Here is a 6608-nt window from a genome sequence, read left to right as displayed (position 1 = left end):
TTGGATCAATACCTTGGACCAAAAACTATGTTTTCCAACATGTATGTGCTTTTCCTCTTGTGAAAATGCATGTACACGTTATACGCTCCTTTTGTTCTGTTAACCCGTGTGTATATGCTTCTCAGGCAGAGTGAACCAGCATATACCTCTCTTTCTGCATTCTTTGGAGTCTAATATGTAATTCTTTGATGTTGACCTACTACACTGTGAACTATCATCTGAGTGAGTTTCCATCAAGGACAACACCTGTATCATAATTCCAACAATCTCCCCCTTTGGACTTGATGGAAACAACAACACCAAGACACTCTCCCCCTTTGACATCAAGGGAAAAGAGCGAACCAATATATTCTCTCCCTTTGACATACATTATGTTGTTCATGCTCCCCCTGAGTACATGTTGAATTCTCTGATTGAGCTCCCCTTTGTACATGCTGAGATGCACTGAAACCATTCATGCTCCCCCTGAGCATATGAATATTCTACAAAACTATTCTCCAAAAGAATAACATGAATTTGTAACTCAACTATGTGAGTATGACCTTCCTATCACCAATGACTCATACATACATCCATCTCCCAACCAAGTGGGGATATACCAAATTTGACTCATCCACCCAACCAAGTGGGGATATACCAATTGTTTATTCATGAAAGAAATAATAAATATTACATCATCCATGTCATGCAAAGTGGGGATACAAATTACATGTTTTGTCCAAGAGGACTCATTCAAATGTATGAGAAGACATATCACACCCTAGACTTTTACATGACTTAAGCAACAAATGGTATAAATATCTGAAGCCATAGCTGGACTCAGCAACCATAATGCCAGCAATGTTGAATGTACATGAAGGATACTACTCCACTTGAACCTATGCTACCTATGCATTGTTAACAAGTCAATGATCAAGGCATCTTTGTTAGTCAGATAAAAATTAATGAACAAAGGATATCGATGGACAGTAATCATCAATATCAGATAGAGCACCCATATCAGAGCCTGCACCACTATTTTTCCTGTCTGAAAAACATATGCACTCCTTGACCCATAGAAACTTGCGTTTGTACATGATTGTACTTCATGAAACAGGTGTATAATAGCCTTTCTCTGAAGAGTTTGGTTTTAACAGCAGGATGATGTAGCAACTACTCCCAGCTTTTGTCTAAGATATTCAAATGTTTCTCTAGGAAGTGGTTTAGTGAATATATCAGCAACCTGTTCTTTGGAGGGAACATACTCCAATTTGACCTTTTGTTCAAGCACTTGTTCACATATTAAACGGTACTTGATGGGTATGTTCTTGGTCTTAGAGTGCATGATTGGATTCTTTGAAATACTGATGGCACTTGTATTATCACATAGAATGGAGATAGGTGGAGTACATGTGATCTGAATGTATTGCAAAGTTTTCATCATCCAAAGTAGTTGTGTGCAGCAAGATGCAGCAGCCACATATTCTGCTTCAGCTGTATATAAAGCAATTGAACTTTGTTTCTTGTTGAACCAAGACACTAACCTGAAACCCATATAGAATGCACCACCACTAGTGCTTTTTCTATCATCAACACTTCCTACCCAATTTGCATCTGTATATGCATGACGAGTAAGATCTGCATCTCTAGGATACCATAAACCAAAGTCCTGAGTTCCTTGAAGATATTTGAAATTTCTTTTGACTGCCTAAAGGTGTGATTCCTTTGGATTTGCTTGGAATCTTCCAACTATTCCTACTACATGCATGATGTCAGGTCAGGTACCGATTAGATAAAGTAGACTGCCAATCATGGATCTGTAAGTTGGTTGATGTACTGCTTCTGATTCATCATTTTAGCTGAGACTGCATCCTGTTATCATTGGGGTACATACCGGTTTAAAATCTTCCATTCCATACCTTTTCAAGATCTATTTGAGATATTTGGTTTGTGAAAGAAAAATACCATCTTTATTTTGTTGAACTTGTAGACCAAGAAAATAGGTAAGTTCACCAAGCAAGGACATTTCAAATTCTTTCTACATTACTGAAGCAAATTTCCGACTCATGGATTCTTCATTGCTAGCAAAAATGATATCAACAACATAAACAATAATAATTAGCAATTTATCAGTTTCAATATTTGTATATAGATTGCTATCTGTTGAACCTTTTGTAAAACCTTGTTGGTGTAGAAATTTGTCAAGGCAGTAATACCATGCCCTTGGAGCTTGTTTCAGACCATAGAGAGCCTTTTTGAGTCTACATACAAGTTTTGCATCATTTCCAAGAATGAATCCTTCTGGCTATTCAATATAAACTTCTTCTTCTAAATCTCCATTAAGGAAAGCTGATTTCACATCCATTTGGTATACTTTGAATTTCTGAAAGCTATAAAGAGCAAGAAACATCCTTATGGCTTCAAGTCTAGCAACAGGTGCAAAAGTTTCTTCAAAATCTATACCTTCTTGTTGAGCATACCCTTTGCAAACAAGTCTGGCCTTGTTTCTAATGACTTTTCCATTTTCATTCAGCTTGTTTTTGAATATCCATTTAGTTCCTATAATATTTTTATCATGAGGTCTTGGAACTAATTCCCAAGTATCATTCTTTTCAATTTGGTCAAGTTCTTCATCCATGGCCTTGACCCAACATTCATCTTTGCATGCTTCATTTACATTTTGAGGTTCGGTGGAGGATAGTAATGCTAGATAGCTTGAGGTCCTAGTAATAGTTCTTCTTGTCTGTACACCTACCTCTTTTTCCCCTAAAATTTGAGTTTCTGGATGATTTTTCTGAACGTACCTGGACAAAGTCTTTTCTTCTACCATTATCTCTTCTTCTGGTGCTTCATTGGTTTCTTCTTCAATATCATTTTGATTTGATGTGGGAAAATAATCCCCATCTTCTTCATTGTCATAATCTTTTGTTTTTATCTGTTTTGAATTTTTGCATGCTTCATCAACTACAACATCAATGCTTTCAACAATTTTTCCAAGTCTTTTATTATAACATTTGTATCCTTTCCTTCTAGATGAATAACAAAGAAGAATACCTTCATATGCTCTGGGTTCAAACTTACCAAGTTTTTCATCAATCCCTTTGATATAACATTTTCTTCCATAAACTTTAAAGTATTTTACAGTAGGAGTCTTACCATACCAAAGTTCATGTGGAGTTTGAGTGCTATTTACCCGAACATTTGCTTGGTTGAGAATAGTTACGACAGCGAATGCAACTTCTCCCCAGAAGGTTGCAGGAGTTCCAGATTCATCTAGCATAGCTCGAGCCATTTGTTGAATAGTTCTGTTCATTCTTTCTACCACACCATTTTCCTGAGGAGTCCTTGCGGTGCAGAATTGTCTTTTTATTCCATGTTGTTCACAAAAGTCAAAGAATTCATCCGAGGTAAATTCCCCTCCTCGATCAGATCTAAGGTATTTGATTTTTCGATCTGATTCATTTTCAACAAATGCTTTGAAGGCTTGGAACTTTTCAAATGCTTCATCTTTATGCTTTAGAAGACCTATCCAACACATTCTGGAAAATCACCAATGAACAAAATAAAGTATTCTTCTCCACGAGGTGACTTTTTCCTTGATGGTTGTTACAGATCCATTTGGGCACATCAAACCCAAATTACAAATCGATACTATTAGGGCCCATAAACCCCTAGTGCAGTTGTTACATGCCCTAAAGAAGTTAGTCATCAGAATGACTTACTTCCAAAGAAGTTCCATCACTGAAACATCCAAAAACTACCTCTAAGAAGATCAACGTAGGTAGGCCTTCATTAGGGTGCACTGCAATGCAAACCATACATTGACAGGGTGTTATGCAGTGCACTTGGTCCCTCTTTGGCCTACACTGAGTGAATTTGAGCAAATTTCTGTGAGGGTTTGAAGATTCCTTATCCATTGGAAGCCTCTAAAAGTTTCTCAATGCCACCTGCTCCTTTGAGTTTGCATTTGGTTGAGAAAGGTAATTAGGGAACATCAATCCCCTATCCCTTCTTCCATGGAACTGATTTCTAAATTTAGAAAGGCATTCATCATCACCATTGATGGCATAACCTCCTTCACTCACCTATAAATAGATCACTCATCTAAGAGATCAGGGGCTGAAAAATATTGAGTTGTAAGGAGATGCTAGTGATATGAGATTAGAATTGAGTGCAAGTATTGTAATAGTGTTGGAGTGTCTTGCTTGTCATGAGGTGAAGAAGGATTGAATTGGAAGGATGACACTGGATCGAGCTCATATGGGTTGTAATATTTCCTCTTATCAATAAAGTTTTCAAGACTTTTTCCTTATGCTTGTGTTATATGTTAATGCTTTCATATGTATATCATGTTTTTGATTCCATGTTATTTATAAGCAATAGATCATTATGCCTTGATGGGTTTTTGTTTTTGTGATTGTGCAGGTACTTTCCAAGCAACTTAAGTACAGAAAGGAGCAGCAAGATCGGTCAAGGGAGACAAGGAGCTAGCGAAAACTACAAGTAGGTTTCTCTTCTCTCTTGTTTTATCTGTTGATTATAGAAAAGGTTAAGATTACTTTGTCTGTTGTTTCTAGACCTGCTACTAGATCTAGAGGGTTAAGAATTTGTCCAAGAACACTAAATGTTCCTGAAACAAATTGGCGACTCCACTAGGGATCGTTTCTCCATCTTAGTAGCTTATCATCCTCTTAAGACAATTCTACATACTGTACTTGTGGTCGTTTATTGATTTCAATCCTCTTTCATTGAAAATTGAGTCAAAATTGTGACAAAATTGCCTTCAGAATTGCTTACTGTCATCAGCGCAGTCTGATGAAGGACACAGTGCGTTGCAGTGCACTTCTTGCATAGGTTCAGTGTGATTCATCGCACTGTCTCTAATTGTTGCCTGCTATGATCCCTTTAGGGTCAATTTCCCATCTAGGAACTGAACGTTTTTGCCAATTTTCTCTTGTTTGAATGAGTTACTGAATGTCAATGATGTTTTGTCTCTGAAAATAGTCTACATCTCCTTAATTTGGCCCTACTTAGACTGGATTGTTGGATGTCTTTTATGTATTTGTTCTATCATTGCAATCCATTGTCGAAAATTAGTTTTGATCGATTGTTTTGTCGATAGAAAAGTGTCGTAAAATCGTCATTTTCTTCGAAAAATGAAGTGTCGTAAAGTCTTCCTTCATAAATAACTGATTGATTTATATGTGAATTTGATTTGTATTTTCATTTAAAGTGTCGAAAATCTTCATTTCTTTAAAATTGAAAGTTTCATACAATCTTGCTTTCCCTTTTAAAAGAAATTCTCACAAATCATCATTTTTTATGAAAATAGTTATGAATCATTTGTGCATTAGTTTTTCTTATTGCATCATTCACATTAAGAGAAACTGAAAAGAAATAAATGCAATTTTCATTTTAGAGTTTGAGTTTGTGTGTGCTAAAAGGAATGGTTTAGGGAATTGTATTAGTTTGTGCTCTTTGTTTCTTGTTCAAAAAGTACTTGTATGTTCTATCCCTCATAACTAGGATTTTCATTGCTGAAATTGAATGGAAAGAGTGCTTCTCATTCTAGTTTCATTCCTAGGAATTTCATAATACATCACGTGGTGAACTTGAAAGTCAAATTTCTAAGCAAGATCAACTTAAAATATACATCAATTAATCTAACAATGCATTGGAACTTAATGAAAAACATCTAGAGGTCTAGGCTAGAGACGTGTTCCAGCGTCTTTAAACCTAGTAGCTGTCATTTTCACTGAAGGTTGGGTGATTCCTCCTCTCTGATTCGATAAGTGCTAGTACATACTTGTGCTCCTGTACCATCGAGTATATAGTGCGAGACCCCAATAGGTTGAAATCCTTTATCCCTAGGAATCCGAATCTGCCACCTTACCGATCGCAATGCACTGAACACAGATTTGGGAAGATTGGCTGTCGTACATAAAGTCCTTGGTCATTTCTCTTTCATTTATCACCAAGGTGTCTATTACAGTTTTGCGATTTGTCTGGTAAGCCCTCTTGTCTAGAATCTCCAAAGTAGTCACTTTCATTTCTTTTTTACTCTTTAAAAGTAAAAGGATCATCTGAGCACTTGTCCTTTCAGGCTCATTAAAAATTGAAGGCGACTAGAGTCATCTTTTGTTTTTTCTTGACTCTTTAAAAATGAAAAAGCGAAGTTGTGTTCCAGTGTCGTAAAAATTAATTGACCACGAATAACATCCTCATTCCTTAGTTGATTTTAAGTTGATAAAATTAATCAGCAATCGTGGAGGAACATCAACCCAAACCCCATCGTTTGTGGAGAACAGCGAGCCAACTGCCTTTGCCTCCTGAAGCGACACCAATTCGAACAAAGAAGTCTCGTTTAACTAAGTCTAGTACATCAAGAACTCCTAGTTTTTCATCTGGGTTACCTGAAACATTTGTTTCGGTAGCTACTAAGACTCTAGTTACTCCAACTATTTCTGGTACATTTGTTCCTAAAGAAGAAGTTTCACAATTACCTGAGGACATTAGCATTGATCCTAGTGTAACAGTAACCGAGGTTGTCCAACAACAAGTTGATACTCAACTTGAAATTGTTCAACAAGAAAGTGCTTCTGAACTTGAAACAGCTCAACCAAGAGTTG

Source organism: Pinus tabuliformis, chromosome 3_1 (genome assembly GCF_031772625.1).
Source record: "Pinus tabuliformis cultivar Carrire ecotype Pingquan chromosome 3_1, CPIR1, whole genome shotgun sequence".
Taxonomy (NCBI): Eukaryota; Viridiplantae; Streptophyta; class Pinopsida; order Pinales; family Pinaceae; genus Pinus; species Pinus tabuliformis.
The sequence above is the reverse complement of the archived record's forward strand: the minus strand, read 5'-3'. Positions refer to the sequence as shown.